Below are 17,432 nucleotides of genomic sequence, written 5' to 3' on the forward strand. Positions count from 1 at the left end.
GCTCAGGAGAAATATGAATTATGTCTATCTACAAGAGAAGAGTGAGACTTAATCAAAGTTAAGCTTTTTTTACAAGTTTCATTTTTTCCTCGATAGACCTTTAATTATATGATATCCCGGGTTAAGATGAAATCTCAGTGTTGTCAAAAAGTTGTCTCACCTTTATTGTTTAAATATTTCAGAAAAAAAAATTTCTGGATCACTTTTTAAAACTATGTGCTGTTTCCCTTTTTATTAGATAACCATTTGTATTGTCAGTGAATTGCATGTATGGCTAATTCTTGTCCATCTTTATTAAATCAGAGAATAAGCCTTAGCAACAACAATGACTCCATAAAAATAAAACCAAGACATTTCCAGAGGAAAAATAAAATACATAATTATCATTTAAAATATTTCAATGTAAAACCACCTGGGACAGGGGATACCATGATCTCAAGGATAGTTTCCCCAAAGTGAGGTTCCTTCTTTGAACGGTGGTTGTGTTGACCCCTGCAATTTCTCTAAATGCTGTAAACTTGACTGCATTATTTATGATAGTGGGGTATGCATTAATAGTGCAGACCTTAGCTAAACAACTAGCATATTAAAAGATTCTAAGTGGATATTCTTTAGAGCAGGGGTAGTCAAACTGTGGCCCTCCAGATGTCCATGGATCACAATTCCCATGAGCCCCTGCCAGCAATTCCTAGGCTAGAATGATGCCATGTTTGTGGGATGTCATGTCGGAGTTTTCCCCAGAAAAGATGTAACACTATTGCCTAACAGCAGTTCTCTGTGACGGGCTTATTCACAGAAAGAAACCCATATTCAGAAGCCTTTGTTTACATAGACTCAAGCTTGTACTTCAGTTGTTTATGCCATCAAGACGTTGTCCTTCATAATTTGCAAGTGTTCTAGAAAATGGGCTCAACAAAAGAAATTTAGGATCTGTTGTTAAAACAATATCAGACACTGGGACATTTGGGGCTAGGCTCAGAAGTACATGATGTTTTCCCCTCTAGTGTTGATTGTCTTTCTGTTTCTTGACTTTGGGCAGCTTTATTCTATCCATATTTTAAAATGTTGTACCTTATAGTTTGCTTTGAAATATTTCTAAAGAGCTTGTGTGTAATGATTGTGGACAGACTATTATAAAGGTTCTTTATCATAAAGGCCTCAAGATGGAGTCAAACAACCATTTGTCTCTCATCATGAGGCACTTGATTTTTATTTGTTTAACTTTAATCACTTCATAGTGAAATCTATGTGGAACTGTAAGCCATCAATAATTTAGCAGGCCCACAGAACTCATACCTCTTTAAAAGCACATGATAGGTCTAGATTCTTAACACAATCCTATTTGACGTGGATATCACTATGAGGGGCAGGAGGAGGCCAGACACTCCACACGGAGAGAAAATTGAATCTTCCTACAAAGCACACATTCCCAAATGACTTGTAAACCTTTAGCAGCAACAGTCCACTTTTCCTTTTGATACACTTGGCCTGAAGGTATACCCAGCATTACCTTTAACTTCAGTAGGAACTGGATCATGCCTTACCTGTGATCCGAAAAAAAGAAAACCTATATTAACACAGCCTTAGATTATGCTGTGATATTTTAAATCTCAACATACAGCACACTGTCTTGGCAATAAATACCTTTCCAAGCCATATGGATGGAGCAAGATGATGATGTGCAGCCTGCGGAGCTGAAAACGATTAAGCTGTTCATGGTCATGCCAGAATAATAGTGTTCACAGCTTGTAATTTACAATGGATTTTGCTATTGCTACCTCTAATAAAGAAAAGATTGTCTCCTTTTTCTGAGCAGACAATCACAGTGCAGCACAGGAGATAGTCATGTAGTCCTTCTGTGAAACAGCCCCCCCCTCCCATTTCTCTTGAATTAAATGAGAAGTCACAGATGTCATGCTGCTCACACTGTGATTACCAATGTGCTCTCTCAACTGATATTGTGCATCCGTACCAGTAATTGGTATCCAAGTGCACCTTAGAAACTTTATTTGCTTCATGAAAATCTTCGGAGCAAAATTTGTATATGGGTCTTCTGTTCTGAAGCACCAAATCCAAAGCTTTGAGAAAAAAGGAAAAGTTGGTAGGAAAAGGAAACAAATCTTAACAATAGGAATACCAGCAAGTGCTCAAAGCTATGTGACTCAGATTCGGAAACTTTTATCGGCACATAAAATTATATGTAAAATATATTATTTGTATTTTTGTAGCTATGTATCTTTCCATATTTTCAGAAATTTGGGATTTAGTATCTCCTTTGGGCTGCTTCGATCTGGAAAAAGGTACAAAGAAGATATTGTGACCAAGCAGCTCACCAGGGAAAATATGCTGGAAATCACTGGAACCCGGCATTATGCCCCTGGAAGGTTCATTAAATAGTCTTGTCTGCTTCACTGACAGTCCATTCCAATGGCCTACTGTGCTGACAAAGGAGTGGATTATTGCACCGTCACATTGTAATAACTTGTGGCATTATGCCAGTATTAGACCTGAACCAAGGATTATTTATTCACTGTAATGCTTTTCTAGCTCACTTTTTCCTTCCAACTAAGCCCAAGTTGGCTTGCATAGTGTGAACATTAAAAAGATGATAGTCAAATATTATAAGGGAATGACTAATGAAGCTTAAAAACTCAATGATCTTAATCTCTTCCTTTAAAAAAAACTGACAAATTTAGCATGCTTCTTAAAAAAAAAAAAACCCATGTCCTGGGCCTTCTTGATATTCTCAAGTAATCTGTTCCAAATTATTTGGGCCACAGCTGAACATCCAGCTGAAAAATCCTGGAAGTGCCGGGTTAAATCAGTCTCTTGGAGGTGATAGACAGGTGAAACTACTAGAACAAATGATGTTGCCACATGGGCTCATACAAGAAGTCCCTTTGAGCATATGGGTCCCCTAGGCCATGAAAATCAGCACCTTGAAGTGAATCTAGAAGTAAACCAGCAACCAAAGTAGATACTTAAAAATAGTTATATTATGATCATACCAGTGAGTTCCCATGTAAAGTTAAGCCACCATATTTTGAACATATATTTCTTAGGTAGCTCTACATAGAGAAAATTGCAGTAGACTAACATCAAGGTTACAGAAGCATCAATCAGTGTACCTAGTTCAGCAGAGCTCGAAAAGTTAGCGGAGTGGATGTATATGTGCTCCTGCTTGGTGTAATGGTTAGAAGCACGGACTTCTAATCTGGCAAGCTGGGTTTCGAGCTGGGTTTGATTCCCTGCTTTCCCCACATGCAGCCAGCTGGGTGACCTTGGACTCACCAAAGAACTGATAGAGCTGTTCTGACCAGGCTTTCTTAGCCTCACCTACCTCTGTTGTGGGAAGAGGAAAGGGAGGGTGATTGTACGCTGCTTTGAGACTCCTACTGGCATATAAGAACCAACTCTTCTTCTTCCTGATATAGTTGAAAAACTTCTAGCTACCACATTAATGTATTTTTCTCATTAATAAAGCTCTCCCCCAAATCTGTAAAAGAAGCAGCCAGTTTCAAGCTTATTCGATCCAGTGTAGGAAGGCCAGTCTTCTCCAGGGGTTTGGTCTTACCAATTACCATCAAGCTCTGTCTGGATTCAGTTTCAGTTTATTTTCCCTCAGCCACTTCTGTACTCCAAAGCTACTGTGATCTAAATATTACTGCTGAAAACATAGACCCTAGAAAAGCACCACAGTTCCCAAGACTTATGGCCTCAGTTCAATCAGTCAGAAAAGCTTGAAGCCATATAAGCTCTATTCCTTTTAAACATTCCCTGGCTTCCAAGCACCTTAAAATAATTGAATGGTCCACTGTATCAAACATTCCTGAAAGACCAGGGAATACCCCGTCCACAGGTAATTTGATATCGGCCATCATAACAATCAAACTATTTTCTACATTATTAAAAGGATGAATGAAATGGGTCAAAAACATATGAATAATTGCTTACTACTATACTTCCACAGAAAAAGGAAACTTGAAATAGATACAATGGACCAATACTTAAGATCCTATTTTTTTAAGGCAGCCTTTCCCAACTTTCTTACTGTTGAGAAATTCCTAAAACATTCACCTTCAAGAAACCACAGTAGTAGCATGATCGTGCAGAATATGATTAGGAAGCATAGCTGTATACACACCCATCTGGGGTCCCTCTGCTTTCCACCCCCTCCAGGCCCATCATTGGCCATTCTGGGAAGGGGAAGCAGGTCCCCATAACCATATATGGTCATATCACCCAAGATATATTTAACAAATTAAATATATATTTTTCTATGTTGGGGGGGGTTCAGGGGGCTGCTAGGATGTGAGAATACAGCACTGAAAGGTGATTGGTGGCTGACACCACGTCACAGTTATTGAAAAGTCAAAAGGGGGAGGGATAAAGCAAAAGGAGACTCCTGTCCGGAAGATGGAAACCGCATGGTAAGTTGGTACGAATCTATAACCAGGAGACAGTGCACCTTGGCTGCCTTCATGTGGAAATGGTCTCTGTTCATTTCTGAAAGTTTTGGTTCAGCAGTGTTGTTCTGGAAATTGTAGCCTGATCCTCTGCAGGACTAACTGTGTCGGAACTCATCAATATGAATCTCTTTGTGCTTTGACAGCTCTTGGACAGCATAATATCAATGTATATCCTTCTTTTATTCTTGAGCATTACAAATGTGCAATCATGGCTATTATCTATTGTTGGCTACCTGTTGGGAAGATTATAGATGGCTCCTGGAAGGTTGAAAATGCCAACTGTGAACTCTTTTCCAAGCGTGCAGTCCATTTTTAGAGGAGTACTTATCAATCATAGCACAGTGTTCACCTTTTCCCCCCTCTAATAAAACATCTGTAACATTGAACAATGCCTGTGCTTGGCATGCCCTGGAAGAAATAGCCTTGAGATAGTGAGGATGTGCTTACTTTGGAAATTCTAGAAGTCTAATCTTTTGTTACTTAATATAGCATTTTAAGTTTGGCTGATGTCCTGGTACTTTTCTAAGGGAATAGTAGACCCTGCATCCTGTGTAAATCATGCAATTCAGTGACAAACATTTATGCCTGAAAAAAAAGTACCCTACTTCACATGTTAAATTGGAATGATAGAGCAATTTAGAAGCAATTTTACATGTCATTTATTCCCTAATGGAATCGTTGGAGTAATGTTTTTCATTATTTTCCCCCTTCACTGCTGTCTACCTTGTTCAATATTTTTATACAAACGTTTTCCAGAGGATTAGGGCAGGTCATGCTGAAATGAACGTATGATTCCATTTAGAATTCTTTTTTTGTTCTTGGTATTCTGCCTGTTTGCCATTTGAGATCTTGGTCATCTGTCACAAGAAAGTTTTCAATTCTACTTTGCAAACATATATGTATCAACAGGCCCATTGTTCTTGATTCAGATTTACAAATGCACTGCAGCAACTAGGACTCAGTTAGAAAGGTGAAACAAGCAATGATTAGGTATTTGATCCAGCCTGAGTCTTAAACAGCTTGTAGCTGTTAGTCAAGATTTCTAACTGGCACTCAACACAAACAGCTCCAGGTAAAGGAACTATTAACACAACAGCAGTTTGTGTGTGCATTTTGCTGTCTAGCTGTGAATACGTATTGTCTAGTTTCTAAATGGAGAAGGGTAATTGGGTACAATAATCATGGATGGAGCCCATTATACTGATTTTAGTTACTTTAGAGATTTAGTTGCTTTAGAGAGTTTCTTAATTTAGGGAGAGGGACTCTTTTAATCAATGAGTTGAGAAGAGAGTTAAAGAAATGGTAATGAGTTGATGGTGTAAGAAAAAGAGTCCACTTTTCACATCCTTATCCTTAACCATTATATATTTTGAAAGAGCCACTGTGGGTGGAGCAGTGTCCAAGACCCGTCCCAGTGTCTGGACATTGCTTCAGGCTCCACGGGCCAATCCAAGTGCGCCCAGCAAAGCCAGCCCCTGGAGCACCCGCCCCCACAAGCCGGCCATGAGGCGCACATGCAGCCTCACAGCCACCAGCTCCATGGCTGCTGCCACTCATGCAGCAGGCTGGTTGGCTGCAGGGACATCGACTGAGCTGCCAGCAGTGCAAACAGGTAGGGCGGTGGTGACACCATGGGGGGGGGCGCCTCTAGCACCTGTTGCATTCCTGGATGCGACGGACTTTCAGGCTAGTGTAATATAATGGTATCCCATTTAGGAGTAGATGCTAAATGTTTAAACTACCACTCTGAACCTATTTACTCATGCCAGAGTACTTATCTAAACATACTTGGCTCAAAGGCCCAAGTACTTTTGCTATTGACTTATCACCTGCTACCTGTGCTTGGGTGAGGATTCCTGCAATAAGCCCCTTCTCCTATTTGGCAACACTGCCTACTCCTCCTCCTTGTCCTGGCTGCCTCTCCTTCATTGCTGCCATGGTTTTTGCACAGCATTTTGAATAGCCTTGCCAATCCAAAATGACATTCAGATTACAAGAACTGGCTTCTTGCATGCACAGAGGTTGCTATTCACTTTAGGGGAGTTCTTTTTATCCAAAAATAGAATTTTAAAGAGGACCCCTCCCATTTGCTCTCTGTACTGGGGCCAGCTCCTTGCAATTAGATACAGTGCTTTGCCTGTTCTACCGATCTATGACCTTTGTAATTAATGTTTATATAATGCTTTCTACTGTGCAGACTGCTGCACATTCACTATCTGAATGTAATCTTCCATAGAAGAGGAACTGGTTGGCCATTGTATGAGACAGGATATTGAACTAGATGGATCATTGTACCCTGTAAAGTAGGTAGTTTTACCCCATGTTATAAATGGGACTAAGGCTGAGAGAGTGGCTTGCCTCAGGCACTGTTCTTAGCATATGCGAGATTCTGGATAAACCTGAATGAAAAAACTATAAATTCCTCCTTGTACTCTTCTTCTGCATCTCTATCTCCCAGATGAGTTTGCAATTTGGCTTACTTTTCTATTATGTTTTCAAAATCCTGTCCCTGCCTTTCCGTTTCTGTTGAGTTCTCCTGCCTCTTAGAACGTGTTTCTCCTTTGCCTATATCTTGCTTTGTTTTGCAGCATTTTCCCCCTCAATTTTTGCTGCAAGAAAGGGCCATAATATGTAGAGCAGCATGCTGATGTTGCACTACCTGAGCCAGCTGTTTCACAGCATGCAGGCTTCTGACGGCTAATACCTTGTGAATGCAAAATCCATTGTTCTGGTAAAACACCTGAAATAATGATATGTTAAGAAACAGACAAATAGAATGCCTTCCTTTTAAATGGAAATGGCAGTGTTAGGCAGATATGTAAATAATAGAGTTATTTATATCTTCTGTCAGTCTCCTATCAAGGAAATAATTCAGCAGCTCTTGTAGACAATTGAGCTTAGCTGCTTGGTTCTGATGAGTGATAACTGTAAAACATTGTCACTGTCAACAACTGTGCATCCCCGCATCATTTCTCATTTTAATGGAGCAAAAGATGCTCAGAAACAAATGCTCCTATCTGATGTTAATCTTGTGGCAGATTAGCATCTATTCTGAATGTGCAGTCTGTGAAAAGGATGGCACAGCTTTGCTTCTAAGAGTCCACAGTCCTGTGCATAAGTAATCGCTAATGATGATTAGGAAAAAGTTTGTTAATGTTTTATACTGGATTGGGCCTAAATTCCTCTGGTTAATGGGCAGTATTAAAGCAGAAAACGGAGGAATTCTAAGAGCTGTGCAGCAGGTTTGCTAAATATTTATGGTTACCACCCCCCGAGCTATGTGATTCATTCAATGTACACTTTTATGGTTCAGGCAGGTAAAGTATTTGAATATATATTTCTTTCCACCCTTTTATCATCTAGTGCTTGCTTCATTTCCCCTAAGGCCATGTTCTTATGGCCTTTGATTTATCCTGAACTGTGGAGAATCTACATTTGACAAACTTAAGATGTTGGAATTCATTATTTGCTTTGTTGCTCACTCTCAGCAAATATTTTGGGAGGAAAGATACTACTGCATCCTGCTATGCAAGACTGGAATTATGGCATGGTTTCTCAGCTTGTCCTCTCAGTTTAGTCCACCCTGTAAAATACCAGGTTAAGTGGGGCAGATGGCTGAACAGATCATTTGAGCATGATGCAGAATCGAAACCATCTCTGAATTCTATCTGACATTTTATATAGTGCTAGAAAAACCACAGTATTTTTATATATACAGATGGCCCATCAAACCCCTACAAGTCAAGGGTTCAGTTTTGGTCTCTTGTTCCTGTTCCAGTTATTGGGGTAAAATATACATTGGTGTGCCTTTTCCAGCCATACAAAATATGCACATACTTGTAAATCTGTGTTCACAAAACTGTCACACAGAAATAAATCCTGATCTGTCATCGGTCATGACCATTTATTTGTTTGTTTATATCCTGCTTTTCAACCTAGCAGGGACAATACAGGCTATGATGGAGATGGGGAAAATATATCAGTCTTGTCTCTGTATGTGGTGTTGTGTCAAGGGAGGACACTCCAGGGTCAGGAACTTGGCCCTGCTAGAACAGATACTGTCAAATCTGTAGCCAGAGTGTAGCCAGAAGTTCCTTGGCTAGGATGTGACTATATGACTGAATTGGCAGCTGTTCTAATGGGGAAGTAACCCACTGGGCTGGAGATGTTGCTGGGGGCAAAGGAACTTAAGGCTCTTTCCCTAATTCCCAGGTTAGGAGCAGCTTTTAGGTCAGGACAGGAGGATAGCAGTCAAGAGGACGCATGAGACTCAATGGCATGTGGAAGCTTATAGAACCAGGTGGTTGAAGCAGGGAGTGGTAGGAATTGTGACAATTGCCACTAGTAGGTGTGATACATGTGTATGACGTAAGTTGGGGGATGTTTTATTGGGGATTTTATTGTATTTTAATGCTATGTTGTGAACCGCCATGAGACCAAATTGGCAAATGGTGGCATATAAATCCCAAAATAAAATAAATAAATAAAATAAACTTTCCACTGTGAGATAACCTAATGTGATTGCTTGCCAGTAAAACATATGTGTTTAGAGTTACTTGGCATTCCCATGTTCCTTGGAGGAGATTCATGGACAGTTAACTGCTTTTCAGATTTATACAAACATCCACTATTCCTACTTCTCCCTGAGGGGGGGGGGAGGGACCAGGAATGATCCAGTGGCAACTATAGAGGTGTAAAAAAATAGGATTTTTCAGGTTTGCCTATGCTGGATTATTTTTAGAAGGATTGAAGGACTGCAATCTGGATTTTCAGATAGTTAGGTGGATAGGGAATTGGTTAGAGAACCGCACTCAAAGAGTTGTTGTCAATGGTGTTTCATCAGACTGGAGGGAGGTGAGTAGAGGGGTACCTTAGGGCTCGGTGCTCGGCCCGGTGCTTTTTAACATATTTCTTAATGATCTAGATGAGGGAGTCGAGGGACTACTCATCAAGTTTGCAGATGACACCAAATTGGGAGGACTGGCAAATACTCCAGAAGATAGAGACAGAGTTCAATGAGATCTGAACACAATGGAAAAATGGGCAAATGAGAACAAGATGCAATTTTATAAAGATAAGTATAAAGTTCTGCATCTGGGTCAGAAAAATGAAAAGCATGCCTATTGGATGGGGGATACGCTTCTAGGTAACACTGTGGTCCATTCCGCATGACTTCAATGTTGCAAAAGGTTTGCAAATTGTAAACGCTACTAATTTGCAGTTATGCATGACGTCGCACACAATCTGCCACACTCCTGAAACAGTCCCGCAAAAAGTGATTCGTTGTAGCGCTTAAAGGGAGATCCAGAAAAGTGGATTCACCCTCCAAAAGCGCTACACTCTTGCAAACAATGTGCAACAGTAGCAAAAAAGACCTGTGCATTCCCATTGTTGCGATTCCAGCCAAGTCCCTCCCCCTGGCTCTCTCGTCCGAACTTCCAGCGAAACGATCACCATTTTTTTTTCTTGGAATGAGCAGAAAGCAACGAACAGGCGAGCCTTCATTCACCCAACGAGGCTTCTCCGGCTACAGTCCCTCCACAGAACTGCTTTAAAGCTCTTTAAAGACCAAGCCCTATGAAGATAGGTTGAGGGACTTGGGAATGTTCAGCCTGGAGAAAAGGAGGTTGAGAGGGGACATGATAGCCCTCTTTAAGTATTTGAAAGGTTGTCACTTGGAGGAGGGCAGGATGCTGTTTCTGCTGGCTGCAGAGGAGAGGACACGCAGTAATGGGTTTAAACTTCAAGTACAACGATATAGGCTAGATATCAGGAAAAAGTTTTTCACAGTCAGAGTAGTTCAGCAGTGGAATAGGCTGCCTAAGGAGGTAGTGAGCTTCCCCTCACTGTCAGTCTTCAAGCAAAGGTTGGATACACACTTTTCATGGATGCTTTAGGATGCTTAGGACTGATCCTGCGTTGAGCAGGGGGTTGGACTAGATGGCCTGTATGGCCCCTTCCAACTCTACGATTCTACGATTCTATGATTCTATGATTACTGAATCCCAATAATGGTATGGTATTTTGATTCACCATTTTAAAGAAATCCTGAATTTTCAACTAGTCAGTGGCCCCCCTAGGGTATAATGGAGAATCATCATATCTATCACATTTTTAAAAATCCTGACATCCTAGGAAGGTTTGCCAACCTCCCGGTTGGGCCTGGAGTTTTCTCAGAATTACACAAATATCCAGCTACAAAGATCAGCTCCTCTGGAGGAAATTACAACCACAGAGGGCAGCCTCAAAGGCTTCAGGTCTCTGCAAAAACCCCTCCCCTTCCAAACTGCACCTTCTCCAGGTATTACCCCAAATCTCCAGGAACTACCTAAGCAGGAGTTGGCAACTCTAAGCTCAGGGCAACATACTTGGCTCATCCCTCCTCCATTTTATATTAGAAGAAGAAGAGCTTATTTTTATACCCTGCTTTTCACTCCCAGAAGGAGTCTCAAAGCAGCTTAAAATCGCTTTCCCTTCCTCTCCCTGTGAGGTAGGTGGGGCTGAGAGTGCTGTAACAGAACTGCTCTGTGAGAACAGCCCTGAGAGAACTGTGTCTAGCCCAAGGTCACCCAGCTGGCTGCATGTGGAGGAGTGGGGAATTAAACCCAACTTGCCAGATTAGAAACTGCTGGTCTGAGCCACTACACCAGCTGTCTGAGAGTGAGTGACTGCTCCAAGGTCACCTGCTGAGATTTATAGCTAAAGGAGGATTTAAATCCTGTGTATCCAGCCTGACATTCCAAGCAGTAAACCACACTGGCTCAATATCCTGGCTGTTGCATATATGTATAGGAAGATTAGGGTATATTTAAAGATGCTTATCTCTGCATCTTTCACTCTTGCTCCATTTTTGTAAGTCTTGAAGCCTTTTTCTTCACACCTCTTCACTTTCTATAACTTTGAAACCATAAGGGACATCTCCTGAGGTGTGAAACCTTGCACAGTTGCTAGATGTTGAGCTGAGTTGTTAGTGAAATATTCTTTTAAGAAGCAGGCACAAAGGGAGAATGGGACTTCTAGATCATCTCATCACTGCCTTTGAAGGTGGTAGGCAACGTAACAAATTAAGACATGTACAGATCTTCAGTCATTGCCCCATTTTTATATCTTTGCAGAATCACTGCATTCATCATCCCCGGTTGCTGACTGGCAAGATTTATTGACACAAAGGACAGGGCATCTTTATTGGGAGTGTACAGCATGCTTGCAATATATATGGCCTATGGTAGTTTATATTTGTGCAGGAGGCATCTCCACTATATTTTGCCTGCCTTGACTGATAAATAGGTTTGAAGTCCTCAGGATTAAAGAACTAGGAAAGGCACCCTGGCCTCTCTCCCATCCCCAGAATCTCCTGCTTAAGGTTCTAATTTTCAGCCAGTGTCTTTAAGAGCTCATAAATAGAACCTGAAATTCCTCAGCATCTGAAACTGAATGTTAAACCATAGCAGCTTTTCTTCTGCACAGAGGTGGTGACAGCAGGTCTTAAAAGCAGACTGCCAGTTTCATCAGATCCTCAGCAATGGGCAGCAGGCTGTCCCAGGAACTGGCAACAGGGGCAGCAATTTGGCTAGTTTCTCCATTGTGCTGCTTCCTACAAACAAGTAGGAATTGCTGATGTTAATGTTTCATCTGTGATTTGCACTTTGGAGCTTGCTTTGGAAATGCATCATATTCTTGTTTTTCCAGACACTGATTCAAAACAGGAGCTAGTACTTGGATCTTCCTGATTATGAGTAATGATACCAGAGGGAGAACAAGGAGTAGGAGAATCAGGTAGTACACAAGTATTGATGCACATACATGTGCGTCATGGTAGAAACACATTTGGGAGGGGGCAGTAGGGAGGAAGAAAAATGAGTTCAAGTATATTTAAATAACATGTTTTATTGTGTTCAGGGAATACTTTAAAATAGCAAATGTCTAATGTGTCACATCAGTGTGGGGAGAAGTGTTTTGTGAAACATCTTTAGAACTCCCCCTGTATCTTGTTTTTAATAAATTATTCCCATTTAAACACAACTAGTACTTGACTATACTTTTTGTTTGCGCAGTTACTGTGATCCAAGTTATATACAAAGTATAAGCTTTCATGTACATGCACACTTCTTCTGATACATTAAAATGGAAGTTGCCAGCCCATACATATAGACAGAGGATGAGCTGCAAATTAGCATATAGCTTAATCAGTCCAACTCTGTAGGGCTTTGAAGACCAGAGACGCTCAAAGGTGGCTTGCCATTGACTGCCTCTGGGTAACAAACTTAGTACTGCTTGATAGTCTCCCATCCAGATATTGGCCAGGACTGACTCTGCTTAGCTTCCAAGATCTGTCTAGCCTGGGCTATTCAGGTCAGGACATATGCACAGGTAATTCCATCATAAACTTTTTCAGCTCTTTCTAGCGTTCCCTTGTGGGGGCTGAAGATATAGTGGTTTATAAAGTGTGCTATTAGACAGTCTGTAGGATCATTGCCCATGGGGTCGTGATGGGTCAGACATGACTTTGCACCTAACAACAACAACAACAATTAGATAGTTGATTCTCAAACTTCTATATATAGTACAATGGCTACTCCAGAATAAAATGATCACTCATATGGAATTATCATGCAGGTTTTAAAGGCTGGTTACAATTTGGGAGTGACTAATATTCCTGAATAGCATATTAAAGCTTGGACAGGTGAGTAGAGATGGAAAATCCTTCTGCTGACCATCCACTAGACTGTTGAAGGTGACCTTTTAATTGCTAAGAGCAGGAGTAGCCTGACATGAGAATTCACACAGGATTCACCATCGATCCAGTGTGGCATAGTGGCTAGATTTATTGGGGCAGTGGAGATAAGAAGTTCAAATCTCCATTCCAAGTTCATTTGGTGACTATGGCTGGTCACTCACTCACTCCTAACCTACCTTACAGAGTTGTGAAGATAAAAGGGAGATAGAGATCCATGTTTGATGTCCTGATCTCCATAGACTAAGGGTGGGATTAAAAACAATATTGTTGCTAATATTAAATTATATTTTTGTATCTAGGAAAACAGAGGTGCTGCCAGTGGGGGTACATAAAAGGGTCATGTACCTCTGAGAGAGGGAAGAGGCTTGTGTGGCTTCAAGTTTGAGCCAGAGGGCATACCATGTTAATTTAGTTGTGGGAATGAGCAGAATAAATCCCTGTGCATTCAGATAAACCTGTGAATATGTACAGTCAGCAAATCCTGTCAATTCAACTTGCTTAGCAGTCTTGAATGTGGCATGTCTGAACAGAAGCTACTGGCTAGTATTGATAGAAAGGTTTGGGGTGAGATAAGGCACGGTTTGTCTTTAATTCAGACAGCTTCCCCCCCTATAAGCTTCCATTTTCATAGTTTGTGTTCATTATTGTAGTCATTATATTATTCCATATAAAAATGATTTAGAATGAAGGCATGCAGAATAGAGGGTAAAAGGTCTGCCTTTTCTGTTTTAGAGATTTTGTTGCCTGTATTTTTCAAGTGGTTCAGTTATGACAAATAGCAACTATTAAAGCCACAGCGATATGAAAAAAGGGTCTTGTGGGATGTGTGCCTGTGGAATGTCATTTGAACAGTTTTGCCCTGACGATATATTGCTGTAATATATAACACAAAAGTCATTTCTCTGAAGATGCTCACCAAATAACATATTTCTTTAAAACAAACCTCCAATTGTTTTCTATGGTGCACGGGTCTATTATTGGAGAAGGTGGTTTCGCTAAATGTTTTGAAAATCTGAATGAGGTCTGAAGGCAGCTGGGAAACTTTTACCGCATTCTGGAAGCCCTGGCACCACCCAGGAATGTCAGGCAAGCAAGTACCGTTTGCCTAACTCAGGTGATTCCATCCTGGGTGCTTCGGCGCCCAACCAGCGTTCCTTTCTGTTCAGCAACCACATGCCTTAAAGGTGCATGGAGGAGGCCCTGTTGGTATCATCGCCCCCTGAATCAGTCACTGAGTCTTTCAAGGCCCCAGAGATGACTTCCTACCCCACATGGCAAGCCATAAGAGATTAATTTATATAAATCTTCTCTCACTTTCACAATACCTCTGTACGCTTGCCAATTGCCTCATCAGCCCTCTCATCCAAAACGAACTTGCTTGTTTTGATCGATATATGTGGTATAAACATATCGAATACGTTAAGTTCTTTCTCTGGTCCTTGAATACAGAGTAGATGAAACATGACCATGCTTAACCGCCAGTCTTTCCCACACATGTTGGATAACGTACTTTTACAGTGGGATTTTCCTGTGCAAAACAGGAATATCTACCTCTAGAGAGCATTGAAAGTGCATTATCCAATTTGTGTGGAGTCAAAACATCTTCCACATCCTGTCTTGCCATATCTTAGGCATATGTGAGAACTGTCACTGTGGTCAATATCTGGCACAAAAGAAGGGGTGTCCATCTTAAGTAAGTTCAGCTTCCCTGTCCCTAACTGGACAGGCTGCATGTGGTTGCTTGGCAATGTCTCACCCTACACACCTCTAGGGCAGGGGTAGTCAACCTGTGGTCCTCCAGATGTTCATGGACTACAATTTCCATGAGCCCCATGCCAGCATTTTCTGGCAGGGGCTCATGGGAATTGTAGTCCATGAACATCTGGAGGACCACAGATTGACTAACCCTGCTCTCGGGGATGGAGGCATACCTGCGGTTTACCATGCTCAAAACAGGCTGGGGAAAGGCACTGTGGTCTATTGGTTACACTGTTGAACCCCAAGTTCAAATTCTCACCCTGCTATGGAAGCTCCCTGGGTGACCCTGGGCACATTTGCTCACACTAGCCTATGTCCCAGGCTGGTTGTGATGATGAAATGGAGGAAGGTGCTCTGCATCCCCAATGCAGAAAAGGATTTTGTTGAGTGATTATGGGGAATTTAACAAGCAAAGGAATCCAAAGATGTTTATGAGGAGGCCCATAGTAAAGTCAGCAATAGGAATTGATGTGAGCCTGTCCGTGATCTCATGACTGACTTATTGATATCAGGTCAATTTAACTCAGTTATTTTTTTCTACAAGACATTACTTTCAGTTTAGAATTGGGCTGGGGCAACTGATGGCTAATTACAGCAAACAAAATAATATTTGTGCAAATGTTTCCCAGGAACACAACACATGGCACCAAATACCTATGATTAAAGTGTAGTCTTCAGTTAAGTGTTTCTAACATGTGTGCCTGATATTTCTGCAGCAGCTACATCTTCTGCTTTTTCTCACCCCTCCACACAGATGTTTTGTTTGCTTTCATCGCCAAACTGTCAGCTGCTGTTCCCTGAATGTATTTGCTTGATCAACAATAAATTTCTCTTATCCTGCATTCCTTGGTGATAAAATATCAAACCTTGTTCCTTTTGAAGTTCTTTTTTTTTTTAGAACAGTGCTAAGGCAAAATTATTGTTAGGATGGTAAATATGTGAAAAGTCTATCCCACTGTGAGATGGATGATGGCATCAGTGCTGAGATGACATTACAATGTTCAGTCTTTTTTTTTTGCTTTTATTGCTTTCTAAAGAGGAATCAGTGAGTTTCAGAATGTGTCATTCATTCAGCCAGGGAAAACATCAACCTTCCATACTGAAAAAAATTGAGTCCAATAGCACTTTCAATATCAACAAAGTTTTATTCAAAGTGTGAGTTTTTGTGTGCATGCACACTACCTCAGACAATGAAATAGGAATCATCATAGTCCTATTTCATTGTCTGAGGATGTGTGCGTGCACACGAAAGCTCATTCCTTGAATAAAACCTTTTTGGTCTAAAAGTGGCTACTAGACTCAAATTTTGTTCTGCTACTTTAGACCAACATGGCTACACACCTGAGTATCTTCCATACTGAACACATTTCTCCTTCAACTGTTAGAGTAAAAGAGTTTCCCTGATCCATCATGGACCCTTTCTCTTCTTTGCAGCCATTTAAACCTAAAATAAAATGTCATCTCTTGTTCAGAATACACAACACCCAGAAGAAGAACATGGTTGTAGTGAATTTTGTGAGCATTGAGACTCTCATTTTGTAAGAGTCAAGAGTGCCCCTTAAAGAGTCATTGTAAACCAGAGCTATCTGTAGTTCTTTTTTTAGCAAATGAAATTATTATGAGTATCAAAAGCTGGGGTCAATCCCAAATACTTTGCTAAAAATATAACACTCACTTATATGACCCACTGTCTTAGTTACTATAGGTCTTTAAAGATGCGCCTCCTTCTCCTTTTCTCTAGTCAAGGGATGGAGCTGTCAAAGCCTTCAGGAGTCACATGTGCGTTTGTTATGGCTCCAGTGATGTATATGACCTTGTCTGGATTTTACACAGATCAGCTGCTGCTACTGTCTTTCTGCTGGCATCTTCCTGACTTCTGCCAAGAGCAATTAATACTGTGCTCCCCTCCCAAGCTTCTTCATCTTCACCCAGTTCACTATTGCTGTGGCAGGCTTTGGGCTGTGCCCCTTGCATCTTATTTATTCCTCAGTGCTTAGCCTCTACCATACTCTGATGTCAGCTCATAGCTCCTGAGTGATGCTTTTCTTGAGTGATTGAAGCTGTGGCTGATGTCAGTGGCCACTGTAGATGTTTATATAGATTTTCCCTAGGCAGCTGGAGATATGACAACAGCAGGACCCAATCCAGATCTTGATAGTATGATATAGAATGAAAGGGGCAATGCAAAGTTCAGGAGGGGGGGAGCCAAGTCTTCCTTTGCCTGCAATTTTCTTTTCAATCTGGTTTTGCTTAGCCCTTTTTCTCCATATAGCATCTGACTATAGTCTCTTATCAACAGAACAACAACTAAAATACAAATTAGTGGGAAAATAATGCTTGAGGAGTCTTTGCTTACCTTTCCAACATCTATACTATGTTCACCCTAGCATGCTACACAGCACAGGTAGCAACTCTTTTCTGACCAGATGCTGAAAAAATGCAACGTCTACTTGGTGTGATGGGTGGGC

The 17,432-nt window shown here is 41.1% G+C and overlaps 1 non-coding gene across 1 annotated transcript; it reads left to right on the plus strand.

Moving 5' to 3' along the window:
• Window positions 1-404: 404 nt before the first annotated feature.
• Window positions 405-570, plus strand: LOC143820073 (U1 spliceosomal RNA). The gene has a single exon (XR_013225224.1). It is a non-coding gene; the product is annotated as a U1 spliceosomal RNA (small nuclear RNA).
• Window positions 571-17,432: the final 16,862 nt, after the last annotated feature.

The sequence above is a fragment of the Paroedura picta genome, chromosome 10, assembly GCF_049243985.1.
Source record: "Paroedura picta isolate Pp20150507F chromosome 10, Ppicta_v3.0, whole genome shotgun sequence".
In the NCBI taxonomy this organism is placed as follows: domain Eukaryota; kingdom Metazoa; phylum Chordata; class Lepidosauria; order Squamata; family Gekkonidae; genus Paroedura; species Paroedura picta.